This window comes from Canis lupus, chromosome 31 (assembly GCF_011100685.1).
Source record: "Canis lupus familiaris isolate Mischka breed German Shepherd chromosome 31, alternate assembly UU_Cfam_GSD_1.0, whole genome shotgun sequence".
Lineage (NCBI taxonomy): Eukaryota > Metazoa > Chordata > Mammalia > Carnivora > Canidae > Canis > Canis lupus.
The window spans coordinates 5,912,257-5,929,356 of record NC_049252.1 but is presented as its reverse complement, the minus strand read 5'-3'; positions in this window follow the sequence as shown (position 1 = coordinate 5,929,356).

Below are 17,100 nucleotides of genomic sequence, written 5' to 3'. Positions count from 1 at the left end.
AAATGTTCCAATTTGTACAATGAATTATATGGTCATCCTATCTATATACTTTATTAATTGCGTCCCCCTCCCTCCCATTGGGTTATCTTGAAGCAAATACCAGGCCTCCTGGCTTCTTATCTTTAAGTATGGTTACATGAATATCTTTCTTAATAAGAATTCTTAGCTTGTCATATGTCCACTTTCTCTAAAACCATATTAAAATTCTGATCAATAATAAGATATTTTAAAGTACAAAATGCTTAGATCCATGCTAGATAATCTTCTCCTCTCCTTCCTTCTTTATCTCTGAGCTGTGTTTTAATGCTCCAGATGGACCATTTTGACTAAATTGACTGATCAATGTCAACCTGTGTGACTCATTACTTGACTTCAGGGACTGCTTAGTTAGTGGTTTGGCCAAATTCACTGGTAGCTTTGGCACCTGCAGGTGTACTTCAGTTGCTGAATATTTGATATATGGGATGTTATTTAGGACTCTGATAAGACAAAATAAATTAGATTGGATACATATTCCTTTTGTATGACTAAATATGAAATTAAATATATAGAAAAAACTCAGTTTTTGACCCCTTTCAAAAAACTAGTAATTGTCATTTTTTCCCATCACTGTGTAAACTATTCACTGAGAAGACCTACATGCAATAAAATCAAAACACGTGGAAATTTATATCAGCTGATTTGAGGCTTTCCTATAATGTGTTATTTTGAATTGGGAGATGGGTTTGTTTATGTATGGCACAGCATTTTATGTAAGATAGTGATTTAAATATGCCAAAAGTTATCTTTCTCTTAAGTTTCCTTAATTTTTCAGACAGATGTAACAGTAGTGAAACTGGAACAGAAGGACCAACATGATGAACTCTTACTTAGTAATTACTTTTAGCTAAAGCAGGCAGTACCTTTCTTTCTCTTATTCTACAAAACTTTTTCTGCTCTTAGAATTTGCTTCCTAAGATTCCAGTTGAGCCATTGCAAAGACTATAACCATTGGAAATATTCCATTCAATATAAACCAAAGAAGTCCAAGTAAATTTCCAGCTGAGACATTTTGAGCAAATTGTATGTCACGTTTTGTGTGCTGTAACAAAAGTCCTAGGACCTTTTGACAAGTTCTGAAACTTTCAGTTCATTTAGAAAGGACAAAATGAAGACAACGAGTTTGTGTGTGTACCATGCTATGATGTGCTTACTCTTGCTATATGGAGAAACTTTGCCTTTAGATTTCTCTCTATGGCAGAATCTAAATAAAAAAATCAAAAAGTTATTTCTTTCTGATGAATGTATTAAATCAAGAGAACAGTGGTCAGTCTGATATTAGACTGACAAACAGTGGTCAGTTTTTTATATTAAAACCCAGGATTCCTATTCATTTTCTGTCACTAAAACATAACCCATGTAATTTGAGCATAAGCATCATTGGTCTTAGAATTGAAGATACTGGGATTGGTATCCAGTTTTGATCCATTTCCTGATTAGTTTTTTTCTCTCTCCCTCTTGCTCTGTTTCTTTTAAGGTTCTTGGTCTCTCTTAAGGTCTCTGCCTTTGGGGTATAACAGCTATAAAAGTCCGTGTTAGAAGTTACAATGCAATTCACTTTGCTTGGCTCTGTGTTTATGACATGATTGGTATCTGTGAGCAGGTAGGGAATTGGAAAAATGTTCCATCTCACTCTGAATGTGGCATAGTCTGATTACAGCACAGACTACAAGGCAGATTTCTTTGCTCTGATCCTAGGAACGTCCTATTGCTCTTGTACTGACACCAGGAATAGTTCTGTCTTTTTAACCTTTTCCAAAGATCAGATTATTCTGGGTTCTGGGCCTTGATGATAACTCTAGTGTGTTATCAGTTGTCAAGGCATGCTCTCTACAACCCTAATACATGCTGACAATCACTATACTGAATGACTCTCTGCCCTAACCTCTAAGAATTTCCCATCCTTGCCAAATATTGCAAAAATTTGCAAGTTCATATGCAACTAATGAAGAGAGGTGAAGCCCAAAGCTTTTAACTTAATTGTGCATGCAGTCAGGGTAGAAGAGTCAGGATACTGCATCTTCCAATTGCAGTGACTTGTATTTTCTTATACTTAAGCCTCAAACCTTTCTGGGCTGGCATGCATAAATAAAAAGATAAGGGAATTGAACTTGTGTCCTGAAAATGGAACTCTAAATACTTAGAAAAGAACCTTCCTTAAGAGTGAGCAGAAATCTGTTCATCTTCCACAAGCCTAAAGAACAAGGCAAAGGTCTACTAACTGTAAAAAGATGGAGATAAGAACAGCTGGAAAAAGCTTAAATAGCACTTTTTTTCTCATTTACATCCTCTTCATGGTTCTGATTTTCCTCTAAGGAACCATTTCAGAAAGCAAATGAAGAAATGTACCTGGGAATTCATAATGTGCTGAAAGAACTAGAGAATGAAGATATTTTGAAAGTGAGGAAATTCTTTGTAGATGTCACTTTATTTTTGAATAGTCACCCTGACTTAATGGATATTCTATAGATAGGCCTAATGTAAATTTTGGAAGGGATTTTTAAATACCTGAACATTTGTTTTGGCACTGTCAGAGTGTCTTTTGGACTGGAAATACCTTTGTTAGTTTCAGAGGATCAGACACAGTTTTATATGCAAAATGTCTTTCTAGAGAAACAAGCATTTCATTAGGCAGCTGCCTGGAAATGTTAAGAGATGCTAATTGCTTGGCAGACTTAGATGAACAGGGAGCACAGAGGGACGCTCTTGTTACCCCAATTCATGAAAAGTAGAAAGTGACACCAAACTGAATTTAAGAAATGTTTCTTTTCTTTTCTTTTCTTTTTTTTTTTTTTGTTTTTGGCTGGGATACTACTTTCTTGCTGCTTTAAATAAGTTTTACCCATTTATTTATTTTTTCTAGCAAGACATCAAGTAAAATTCAAGACACAGTAAGACAATTTAATTCTTCAAGTTGTAAAGAGTCTCAAACAAGGTAATTGTGCTTAAAGGACTAGATGTCTCTCCCAAGAACTTAGCATTCTTTCAAGGAAAACAAATCCTCAAATACATCATTATTCAAAGATTAAACAAATAACATCACACTTATAGGTACAGTTAATTATGAGTATCTATGAATCCTAAGAAAAAAGTGTCATAAGTACCTATCTTCATGTTATACTAAAGAACTGTTAGCAGGTCTTTACTGAAAACAAACAAAAATCTTCATTTATTGAGTATTTCCACTACTTAAACATCCATGCTTTTAGTTAAGACATGCATTCTGCCCCCACCATTGTTCCTTAAGAAATAAAATTGCCTTCCAAATAAAAGTCTCCTAACTAAATAAGTTCAAAAATTTTCAGGAGTATTATGAATTAATTCAAGAGTTATTTAGGGCTTAAAACATGGAGTTTTCAAAAATTACTTATGCCTTATAATGAAATCAAAGCACACTTATTGAATGCTTATTCTATGTCAGGAACTGTTTTAGTGTCTAACATACATTAACTAATTTAATCTTTTTTTTTTCTTTTTAATTGGCTAACTTAATTCTTACAACAATTGTATCTGGAAGCTATTATCACTATTACCACCCTTGTTTAATAAAGAAGACAATAGGCACACAGAATTTTTTTTTTTTTTTTTTTTTTTTTTTTTTAGGATTTTTAAAATTTAGTCATGAGAGACACACAGAGAGAGAGGCAGAGACATAGGCAGAGGGAGAAGCAGGCTTTCTGCAGGGAGCCCAGTTCGGGACTCGAATCAAGGGCCCCGCGATCCTGACCTGAGCCAAAGGCAGACACTAAACCACCGCTGAGCCACCCAGGTGCCCCAGGCACATAAAATTCAAGTATCTCACCCAGAGTCACTTAATCAGGAAGTCATAGAGCAAGAATTGAACCCAGTTTAGTCTGTATCCAGTCCCTATATTGTAAACACAACACTGGTCTTCTCAAACTTTAGTTTATATTGGAATCATTGAAAGTTTGCTAAAAATGCAGATTTCCAGGTCCTAGTCCCAAAGTTCTTGATTCATTAGGAATAGATTAGGGCCAGAAAATTTGCATTTTAACCAGTTCCAGGTAATGCTGATGCTACTCTTTAAGGATCTCTTCTTTGAGAAACCTGTATGCCATTATATCACATTTAATTTACTTAGAATCAAAATCTCTTATATTGGACCAGACTGTTACCTTTTTGAGAGCAGAGGATGCATATGTTGTATCTTTCAGTTTTCCACAGCTGGTGTTTGAAAGCAGCTAGTAAGTATTCAGTATGTGTTTGTTCCAATTATGAATGAATGAATGAGTGAATGAATGAATCTCTAGAATCCCCTTTTAAAATAGGAAAGGCCCTAGGAGTGATATTTAATTAAGCTGTTGTCGTATAAATAATTTAGTATGGATTCATTTATTTGAAATTAACAAATTAACCACCTCCAAAGCCCTAGAGGGATATATGGCAGGGTTCTCTGATGTGAATTATGAGGAATGGTTGGGAACAAGTCAAGCAGCAATGCTTAAGGACAGTCCTGGGGATATTACTGCATTGTAGCATCCAGAAATGGAAACAGGAGTCTAATTCAAGGTTGGGTGCAAAAAGGGGACCCAATGGTGGGAAAGGCCACGGAAAAGAGAAGGTTGTTCCTTTGCTCAGCAACAGACATGGTGGGAAAATATGGAACATATGGACTCCTTTGAAAATGCTGCAGAATGTAGTAGAAAAAAACATGGCTTTAGAGGCAGACAGATAGGGGTTCAAATTCTGGTTCTGCTTACTAGCTGTAATGCTACAGAGTAAAAATATAATTTGACCTGTATTTCCCCATCAATGAAATCACTTGACTCATAAGATTAATATGAAGATAAAGCAATTTAACTTGTATAAATCATATACCAGTAATGACTAGTGCTCGCCAAAAGTTTGTTTTCTTTTTTCTTCAGCACCTCTGATTCATGCTACAATTGATTGCTACACTTTCCACTTTGGTGGAAAGTTGTTAGTAAAAAAATAAATATGTACATTTCTCTCTCATTGTATACTATAAGGAATAGACAAACTTGTTGGACTACTCACTAAATTTGTTGATGTTATTGTTGTATCTTTTATACTTGGCTAAACTGAAAGGTATAAGATTGATTTCTTTGATTACCAGATTTTGCCTTATTCTCTCAACTAGATATCAAGGATAATTTATAATTGACTGCCTGGTTATCAAAATCAATAATATTTAAAATAACAGTGTTATAACCTTTGTCCTTTAGTATAACTTCAGATTACCATCACAAACAGGTGAAATGGTTAGAAGAAAAAGTCATATGTTGTTAGAATTCAGTTTTTCAACACTCACTTCAGTGCTTTCTGTTATGTGTTACTGCTTCATGAATTACAAACAATAGAACTGACATATTCCTGTGCATTTGTATTAACCACACTAAAAGAACTGTTATTATAACACTGTTGGAAAGTTTTCACATCTTAGAAATCATCTACTCATACATTTTAAGAAGACCATTTGATGCAACCCCTAATTTAAAACTATGTTCCTTTTTTAACCACTGTATTTGGCACTTCTCCCATCATCCCTTGTAGTTAGGTTTTTGCAGGAAATGATTGAGATGGAAATGAGAAGGAGGCTTCCAGATGCTCACACAAACTCTGTGATCATACTTACCCTCCTTGGACTAGTTTGTGTGTTCTGGTAATCTTTCTGTGCTTCCATGGTTGTTGAAACATTTTCCAAGCATATTCTAAGATTTAGAGCCCCCCCACCCACGCCCCCTGCTTTTTAAAGCTCTATGCCCAACTTGGAGCTTGAAATCAAGATCCTACGATCAAGTCACATGTTCAATGGAAAAAAAAAGGAGAGAGAGAGAGATGAGACAAATCAAGAAATAGACTCTTAACTATAGAGAATAAACTGACAGTTACCAGAGGGGATGGGTAAAACAGGTGATGGGGATTAAGGAGGGCACTTGTGATGAGCACCACGTGTTGTATGGAAGTGCTGAATCACTATACTGTACACCTGAAACTAGTATCACACTGTATGTTAACCAACTGGAATTTATTTTATTTTTTTTAAATTTTTATTTATTTATGATAGTCACAGAGAGAGAGAGAGAGGCAGAGACATAGGCAGAGGGAGAAGCAGGCTCCATGCACCGGGGGGAGCCCGACGTGGGATTCGATCCCGGGTCTCCAGGATCGCGCCCTGGGCCAAAGGCAGGCGCCAAACCGCTGCACCACCCAGGGATCCCACCAACTGGAATTTAAATAAAAGCTTGAAAAAAAAAAAAAAGAGTTGCATGCTCTACTAACTAAGCCAGCCAGGTTCCCTTAGAGCCGGTTTTAAACAATAACATTTTTTGCTTTAAATCCTCAGTTTATGTTTTTGTTTTTGTTTCTGAAAGAGCAAAACAAAACTGACAATAATGATCAAAATGAATTACTTAAAACATTTGCTGCATTCCACCTAATTATGCAGATAATACCCCTTATCCATAGAATGTCTCATTTTCCTTGAAAACATCCCCTTCTCTCTGGCAGCTTTGGTCCTCGTTTCTTGTTGTATACTATGGACTATTCCAAAGAGCAGGGCAGGAGGTGTTCTAAGAATGCTGTAGAGCATTTCAATCACTGCTGCCACAGTTGTGATTGCACATCCTTGTAGTCACAGATTTGTTAGGAATTCAGAATCACATGCTTTTTTAAATCTTAAATGATTAAAAATACTGTGTGACTTTATATTTTAAATGGTCCTTGCTTCAAAACGCTGCAGTCTTATAAAATGTCATTTATAATGAGACATCCCCCCACCCTTTTTGAGATATCAACAGAGAGATGTAAATTTGCTAAAATGCTTGATAATAGGCAATAAAAATTTCACCTTTAAGTAATTGGCTACAAATTAGTTTCAATTAAGAGCATTATTTATTATTTATTTATTATCCATGAAATAATTGTATCTTTATGAAGCAAAAGACTTTAATGACTGCAAGAAGAATATAAATATTCCTTTGTCTTTAGTGACTGCAGATCTCTGTCAGTGGTTCTGAACCTTCATTTAATTCCAGTAGACCCAAAGCCCATGACACAATCCCATTTATAACACAGGCTCCCTTTATGGCATAGTAAACAACTGGGTGGTATCTGAAATAGAGACTAATTAATTAACACAGCCAATCATTTAACAAGACTAAGTGCCTACAATGGCCTAAGCATAGTTCTAGATACTGGAGATAAAGCAGTGAATGAAACAAATTCAACACCCCCTTGGAGCTTGTATTCTATCCCAGGGAGATGGACAATGCAAAACTAAATCATTATATAATTTTAAGTCGTGATAAGTGATGTGGGGAACAAAGACAAAAGAAAAACTTAAATCTCCTGCTACTTACAGTCCATTGACAAGTCCTTGAAACAGGCAGAGTGACATTCCTCTAGGAACTCCACTGCCTCAATGTGAATACTTTAATAAGGGCAAAAGGTAACCTGACCCCCAGGATCAGCCTTTTATATGTAAAGCCTACTTTAACATATAAAATTCCTTTGGAAACTTCCTTTATCTCTACCCCTCAAGATATATGTTAGCAATCATCCTCCAAGCATATGGCCCACACCTGAAGGGTCTCATGACTGAGTTATTACCAGACAGTAATAAGTGGCCTTTTCCTGACAATAGCCAACCCCCTCAAGGTCCTGGAAACCTTGTTTCCAAAATACTTTGGAGGCTTGTGCTGTCCCTAACCCCCTCCCAACTTGGAAATATATGATCCAGCCACTCCTCATGACTCTGGTGCTGCTCTTTCTGCCTACAGTAGGTCCTCTCCTCCTGCTTTAATAAAGCCATTTTTTTGCACCAATTCTTTCTTGACTCTTGGCTCCAAATCTCACCACTTCAAACCATATCATTAAGTACTATGAAGAAAAAATAAAGCAGAGTAAGGAAATCGAGATTGGGGAGAAGATCCAGTTTAGATGGAAAGAAAGTATAGTATTAGAATCAATGATAAGTGATATCTCTTAAACGATCCTTGGTAATTTCAACATGAATGTTAGACAAAAAAATTATTTCTTGAATGAATAAATGAATGAATGAATGAAACACTATTTCCTCTACAATATCAAAGAATCACTGTTCTAAAAGCTCTGCTGTGGATTTTGATTAAGAGTAAGAGATTTCAACCTCAGGAGACAGAAGTATTTGTAGAAGGTGGTGGGTGCTGTACAGAGCAGTGCTCAAGTAGAAAGCCCTCTCAAGCACAGGAAGTCATTGACATCAAAAGTGTTAATTAAGCTTCTATATCCATTTATTAGGTCCATAAGTGACTTAAGTAATTGTGACAGTCATTTGTACCACAAGCACTTGAGTTCCATGACATCTGACATCAGTGTGGGCGATCATAAGGAGGAGAGAAATGTAGATAAATACGATATTATCCAAATACATAAATCAAGGCATTTTTCATTGTGTTGGGCAGTAGTCAATTAGATAAGCAGTGAATAGGTCTCAAAGAATCCTTTGTTGCTGAAAAATGTACTTTAGAAAAATCATATCCTACATCACTTCAGTCTATACAAAACTAGGAGTATATAAAGAACCTGAGGACTATTCTAAATTCCCATCACATGCTCTCTAAAACCGTAATAGGCTACAACATCAAAAGTATTTGATAGATTGAAAATCTGTGTCTTCCAACAAGAGCCTCCATTATTATATGAAATTTCCTCAAAGGGATTCCATGGCCTGAGCTCCTCTTCAGAAGAGTGACTGTTGAATTGGAAATGTCCTATACCTTAATATTTTACCCTTCCCAGGTGATATTTTTGTTTATGTGAAGATTAAAGCCTCATAGGAAAGGCAGGAAGCTTCTTGACGGGGATCAAGGCATCAGGCAGATAAGTGAGATCTTTTGAGAAGGTTCTTAACATTTTACCAGCTAGTCATTTCTCTTAACAGTAATGCTGAGGTACTCTGATGACATGGACTGGCAGAAAATTTCACATTTTTGCTGACTTTATTTAAGGTCAAAATTTTTTTAAACTTCCCATATTTATCTATTATGCACTCACTACTCACAGTTAAGCTTTATACTTATTTAACTAATTAAACAGAGAGAGGGAGGCAGGGGGAGAAAGAAATAGCACAAGAATATCATAAATAAAGCCTGAGTCTTTTCAATATTCACTTCTCTTACATTTAATGTGTATTAAATTGTCAGCATTTCACCATTTTCTTCTCTTTTGTAACACTTCAGTCCAGTAGTAAGTGAGAGTACTACAGCATACAAAAAGGAACCTTTATCCATAAAAGAGCTTTTCTATTGAATGAATCAGAAGATAAAACCAAGGCACTTTTTAAATATATCTCTATCATTTTTTTTCCTCAGCTTGTTGCTCTAGCTAGACCTTGAGTTTAAACTAGTTCAGAATCAATCAACTCAACTCAGAAATAGAATGAAAGACTTCTCAGAAGAAAGTGAGAACAGAGGAAAATATATATTTTTAAATTGCCTATCGTGCCTTGTATCTCAGACAGAATTTATCAATGTCTCACACAGGATCAGGGCACGTGGTGAAGCACTCAGTGAGCAAATGCTCAGGTCAAGCAGCCAACATTGACACATAACTTGCAAGGTGGGTTGAAAGTCATTAGACAAGATAGTAAACAAAACAAACAAACAAAATAAGTTGCCAGTCCATAAAAATAAAATCTACTTTTCATTAGGTCTTCTCTAGAATATAATGGTATCTGAAAGCAAATCTGGGTTGACTTCAGAAAAGCAGGCAATTTACAATTTTATAAGTCACAGGAATGCCATAAAGTAAGAATGGCAACTCCCTGAGGTAGAAAGAGAGAGGGCTTTCTACTTTCTTTGGAACATCCATAGAGTTATATTCATGCAGGGACCTTGGTGAAGATTTTAGGAATGAATTATTTGATGGATTTTTGAAAATTCATTATTTCAAAAATGATAAGACTATAGATTTTCAAGATTAGTGTTTCTTATATATAGCATTAGTTCTAATGGAGACTTAGTGACAGCCCAGAACCATGTTGGGTATGCCCAGTCAGAGTAAATGTTTCTCCACATTTTGAGTATGCTTGTGAGATAGAAGGATTAGAAGGGATTCCTGGGAGACCAGACCGAACTGTTTATTGTGTACACAGGTAAAGGCATAGGTGTAAAGGATTAACAATGTTTGTGTGGATGCTTTGTCAGGATCATCAGTTAAACAGCAGGTTCTCATGCCTTTAGTAATCACAGTGACAAAAGGAGAGCCTTGCTTTGGAGGAAAGGGAAATTGATGGGAGATATATATTACCATCAACTCAGGTAGAGTAGAACTCATTTTCTTCCAGTTTCTCTTTTCTGACTGGCCGTCCTTAATTTTTTTTCTCTCTTTTGTTAACCTCATTTTTATGGGTGCTCTGAAAATATTGGTTATTGATTTTACAGTTATCATGAAGTTGATAAATGCTCAAAGTTTCCACCCTCAGACAACCTTTTAAAATAAAATTGTAAGAAAGATGAGAAGTTACTAAAAGAAAGTAGTGATGCCTATAAATGTATCTTTTTGCTATGTTTATACCACACTGGTATGTCTAATTTGTCATTGAAGCTTTTTTAACTCATTCACTAATTCATCTACTCGTGAACTTGAATTGAGTGTTTACTATGTGCCAGACACTGTGCATGGGCCCAGGGATAAAAAAATAGAGTGATACCTCATTCACTTCTCAGGGAGTATTTACTCTCTGGGGACACTAGTCAAGGATCAGTTGGTGATGCAGTTGTCGTCAGTGTTATGCTATAGGCTTGCATAGAATATTATAGAGGAGCAGAGAAGAGTTAGATATGTCTTTAAAGAAAAGATCACATCTGACTTGAGTCTCATGTTTAAAGTGGAATTACTTTGGCAGAGATTGTTGTTCTGAGTCAACCAAACAGTGGATTTGAGTGAGTCGTAGTACTTCACTATTGGTAAGCCCACCTCAGTATTCTGCATGGTAGGCCTTTGGTACACAGTTGGATGAGGAAATCTGCATACATGGATTGGTAAAGTTACAAAGATATCTGCAAAATATTTGAGTAACATAGTGATGTGGTTTGAAGTGGTGAGATTTGGAGCCAAGAGTCAAGAAAGAATTGGTGCAAAAAAATGGCTTTATTAAAGCAGGAGGAGAGGACCTACTGTAGGCAGAAAGAGCAGCACCAGAGTCATGAGGGGTGGCTGGATCATATACTTCCAAGTTGGGAGGGGGTTAGGGACAGCACAAGCCTCCAAAGTATTTTGGAAACAAGGTTTCCAGGACCTTGAGGGGGTTGGCTATTGTCAGGAAAAGGCCACTTATTACTGTCTGGTAATAACTCAGTCATGAGACCCTTCAGGTGTGGGCCATATGCTTAGAGGATGATTGCTAACATATATCTTGAGGGGTAGAGATAAACGAAGTTTCTAAAGGAATTTTATATGTTAAAGTAGGCTTATAGGATCCTGGGGGGTCAGATTACCTTTTGCCCTTATTAAAGTATTCACATTGAGGCAGTGGAGTTCCTAGAGGAATGTCACTGTGCCTGTTTCAAGGACTTGTCAATGGACTGTAAGTAGCAGGAGATTTAAGTTTTTCTTTTGCCTTTGCTTCCCACATCAATAGTATTGTTCTTATAGGGCTAGGGCAGTAGCTTCTCAAGTGGTATATTAAATTATTTCTGCCATTAATGTGACAAAGATTCCCTCACTGATCAAACTGTGTTCAGGCTCTCTGAGCCTTTTTTTTTTTTTTTTTTAACTAGGCCTGACTTTTGGACTTCCGTGTTCACCTCTGCATTATACAACGTCGTAAGAACACTGCTAAGTCAGCTTAACTGGAACACCCCATCTTCCATATCTGATTATCCTCCATATGTAACTGGGTTCCTCAGTCGCCACCATCTCCCAGGTGATTTTGATCATCCTGGCCTATTTCCAGCAAGATTCCCATTAGGTTGGTTTAGCAAGAATCCCCTTTACCCTTGGTGTTTTCTCTTAGTAATATTCTACCCACTGACCCTCATCCAGCTCCTTGTTATAAATTCCCATTTAGCCATGCTATATTTCAAATCAAGTGCAATCTGTCCTTCACTGTAAGATTCCACTGTAGTGGTCCTTACATCTAGATCCATGGGCCTCTTGAAGGAAGTCTTCATTACTGTGCTTTAACAAGTGTCATTCATTTTTTCTTTAGCAAGTGTTACCATGCTTTTTTTTGTTGCTATCGCTTGTATTTCCCCCTTTTTCATGACTCTTCAGGGATACCAGCAGTGTGGTTTTCTTATATCAAGGAACGAAGGAAATTACAGAGTTAAGGAACATGGGCAAATAAAATACAAGTAATTCTAAAGCCATAAGTACTTTTAAAGAATTACTAATGATTTATGCTGTATTTTAGAGATTTCAATGGTAATGGAAAGTAGTTTTGTAATTAATTTATACAAACTCAGTGGAAGGTAGTAGGAAAAAAATGTTCAAACCCTACTACTGTTTGTATAAAACAAGTCCTTCAAATTTAATACATTTAATACCAGAATTTAATACCTCTACATAGGAGGCCAGTTGAACTTCTTAATATCACATTACCTGGTAAAATTTATAGAGATGGGCAAATGTTGTTAATAGTGAATAATACCTCATCTTTATTGAGCACTGCAAAAGTTGTTTCTTAAAGGGAGATCAAGCATCAGTCTGACTATAGGAAATGTATTACAAAATTTTTAAAAACTCTCCTCTTGCTTTTGTAAGAAGGAGAAGTAAAATCTGTCTTCCATGCTTTGGTTTAGAATACTGAGGTAATTGTCCTTCCTGCTTGAATAGAACTGGTCGTGTTTTAAATCCACACATTGTCATTAAAAATAATACTAAGTAGTTGCCCTAGCAGTGACTACCCTTCCCCATCCCTGCCCTCATCTCTTTCCTTATCTAATTGGGCTTTAGGTGGAGATATATAATGAGATATCAGAAAGAACTTCTGTTTAATAGTCTTGGGAGATGTGGACTGGTAGCTTGCTCTGCTCTAAGTAGACAGACATCTTTTCTTTCATTATCTAATAAAATGCTTGGCTTTACTGAGGGCCAAATTTGACTGAGCCAGATGGGTGCCCAGGGGATGATTTTTAATAAACTTATATCTAACTCACTTAACCCAAGACGCCTTTAGGAATTAGTACATACTGTGCACAAGGCTCTGGACTACCAATCTTATAAATGTTTTATCTAATCCCCATAATAAGTCTATGAGGTAAGTACATGTATTACCATATTTTACAAATACAGAAACTGATGTTTTTAATTAAGTAGTTTTTCAAGGACACAAAATTAATAAGTGGTGGAGCAGGGATTTATTTTTTTATTTTTAAAATTCCAAGCTCAATGGTCTTAATTATTATATCATATTTTTATTGTTTACATATTGGTAATATTATTTTGGTGCAGAGGAAAATATGGTTATAGATAGACTCCAGCAGCTGGGTGAGTTTTTATTCACATGTACAACTCAATGCAAGTCTGAACTACTACATAAACAATGAACTCAGTGCTGGCATTCCCTCTAACGTAGTTTAATTCTTCTACATTTCTCAACCGGGTTTCAGCAAAAACTGTATTTAGTTGACCCTGAAAGAAATCTAATACTTTGCCTGTGACTTTCAGAAAAGGATGTGTGCACACAGTGTAAAAACCTCCTAAATTAAATTTGCAAAATAAACTCATCATTTCTAGTTGTCTCTGTTGTGCATACAGCACAAGGAGTGCTTATGCCATTGCTCTCTGAGGGCTTTTTATACACTGTGACAGATTGAGGAACTGCTGTAGGTAAGAGTCTGGAACAGCAGAGGCTGGACATGCAAGTCACCCCTTGTCTTGCCTAGTTAATATCAGCAGAGGTTAAGAAGGTCCGACACCTGTATGTGATTCAGGGAATTAGGATCAAAGAGATTCTTCCATGATCTGACTTTAGTTTGCACTCCCAAGTGTACCTTGCCCTTGCAAATCTATTTTTCATTTTAACCATCTGAAAAAAAAGAAGCTTTCTGCTTTAACTAGAGGCAATAAAACATGGAGGTAGAATCGATGAGTCATAAATTAGCTATTTGAAGTTCCGTTAAGTACAAGCCAGATAGGATACCTATTTAGGGCACGGTGTTATTAGAAGTGGTCAGTGGTTGTTTCATAGATCTAGTTGTCTCCACAGTTTATGTTATGAAAAATAAACTTATCTTTAAGAGCATTACCCTGGTAAACTTTGCAAACCCACCTTGTCTAGTACAGAGATGACAATTCTAAGACACAGAACTTAAATAAAATTATGACTCTGTGTTACAGGTTGTGTATGGCTGCCTGCCAAGTGGTTCTAACTCACTGAATGACATCTGAGGAAGACTAGGAAAAACTAAAATACCTTGGTGATACAGGACAGAAATTGAATGGTTGAGGTGGAATTTGAGAGAGGAAAGCTATTAGCAAAAAAAATTATTAAACATTTAGAGAACACTTTGCTTATAAAATGCTTGGTAATATTTTTCTATTTGATTCTCGTAGGCTTTCAGCAGCAATGTCAATGCTATGATATTGTTCTCTTGGACATTTAGACTGAATATTTTTGGTTTAATGTATTGGAGGACCTTGCTAACATCAACCTGCCTTTGAGACTGAAGTATCAAAATACTCTGAAAAGTCACGCTAAAAAAATTACACATGACCTCTGCTTGAGAGACCCAAATCGATTTTTTTTTTTTTTTTTTTTTTAGTTTTTCCCTTCATTCATGGAAGGATTTTGTGTTAATATTCTTCCCATTTTAGAGAAAATGAAATCAAGCTTCATTAATGAAATGAAGCTCACATCTTTCTCATTTTACAGATTAATATAATTAATAACTTAAAAAGTGAATAAGCCAATCATAGACAAAAACTTAGCTTTAAATTAACTCCATTGCTTTCTAGTTGCTAGTAGTAAACTGTCAGACTCAATTGTATTCGTGTGTTTTGGATCACGTGGACAATGAAAAACAAAATTCTTTATTTTATATTTTAAACATTTAAATATTATAAAATACATGAAAATTTGGACAGTTTCTAAATGAGTCAGAAATAACTCATACATTTTCAGAAACTGTATAGAAGTGCATTTTGAATATGCTTGACAAAATTCCCTTGGGTTTACCTATATTTTTGAGGACCATTCTTGTAGTTCACCTTGCATGTAAAATTTGAAATAGTCTCTATCAAGAGTAAACTCTAGCCTGTATAGGCTGTAGCCTATCACCATTTTGTAAATGTTTTAGTAGAATAGAACCATTTACAGTCATTTATATATTAGTTGTATTTATGTATTGATTCTGTGTTGATTATTTGTGATAGAGTGTATCATATGGCCTGCAAGACTAGAATATTTACTATCTGAACTTAAATTTTTTTTTCTCTGACCCCATCCCCTGTGACCAGGGAACCTGGTCCTCATTTATTATGATAAAAATATATAGAGGTTTACATACTTACATATACATGAAGCCATGCAACAAACATTTATTCAACTCGTATTAGGTGCCAGGTAGCGTGTTTTAAATGTCTGCAAATACAGAGATTAAAATTTAAGATTAAGAAAATATCCTACCAAAAGTTTCTCCAAACTTTTTTATTGGTACATTTTCAGCAACCTAGAAAGTTGCCAATAATCTATATTAGGAAGTAGAGAAGTATTCACTCACTAGTGATGGATTCAATTCCATTTCATTCCATTTCAGATCCACATAGGAAGCTGGCCATTGCATTTGCACATAAGCCCACCCAAGGTATTTAAAGTGCGACATGTATTACTCTTCTCAGAATTCATTTATCAAACAAGTTATAGCAATCAAAGAGGATTAACGGAGGGAAATTCCTTTACTGTATGCAATGTTATGTAATGTATCAAGGAAAAGGAGAGCAATGTTATAATTCTATGGTTCTAAAATTATACAGATCCTAAGGTTTTAAAAGAATTCTGATGACATAATGCTATGTGTTTTACAAGTAGCACACAGAGAGTGCCTCTAAACTGCTAAAGAAAACTTAGAGGGTTCAGATTTAAAAAAACCAAGAATTAACTATTATGGTAGCATGATTATGACCTAAGCTTTTCAATGTATTGTTCTGATTTGGTAGAAACACAAATGCTTTAGTTTTATGTTTTTGTTTTTATTTTAAGAATCATTTTTAACCAGAAAACTGGACCACTGATGAGGACCACTCATAAATAAACAACTCGCAAGAACAGCTTAAGACCATAATTCATTAGAGGGTTGTTACTGTAACAAATGTGTTCATTTTCCCAACTTGCACATTCAACCATTTTGAGTGTTCTATAGATTAATTCATAGCCAAGGGAAAGGTTTTCTAGACTTTAAAACTATTTATTAAGCACTATGGCAAATACAAAATGCTATAAATAAATTTATCTTAAGTTCAACTCAATGGACATAACATATTAAATTTTAAAAATGGAAAAATGTTATATGAATCACATAAGCTATGATATAAATTATATTACACATACATTTATTTTAAAAAACTCCTGTAAAATTTCAACCTTTTACTTGCTTTAGCCACAGTTTATATATATATATATATAGAGAGAGTGTATCATATATAAACATATATATAAAGTTTATATATATAGAGTGTATCATATATAAACTATCATATATATATATTATATATATATATAATAACGAACCTAGGTTACCAAAATAAGGGCACAAATTTATATTTTATCAAAATTTGTGTTCTGACTGGATTTTCTCCGGAGTTTAGTCTTTCTGAACTAGGAAGCATAGCCTAATGCATTTAATTAGAATTGAGGTGTGAGTAAATTAGGAAGGTTCATTTCTTTCTAACTAATGCCAACCATGGATCTACAGTAGGGAAATGACAAAATGGCATAATAAAGTTTTTTTTATACAAAATTTTTTTTTAAAAGAACAAATAGGTGTTATTTCCATTTCAAAGGATACTTGCTTTGGTTATTACTTGTTGAGACAATCTTGATCTTTTCTTCTCTCTTCTCCAATTCTTTTTTTTTTCTGTACAGTTCTTATCCTC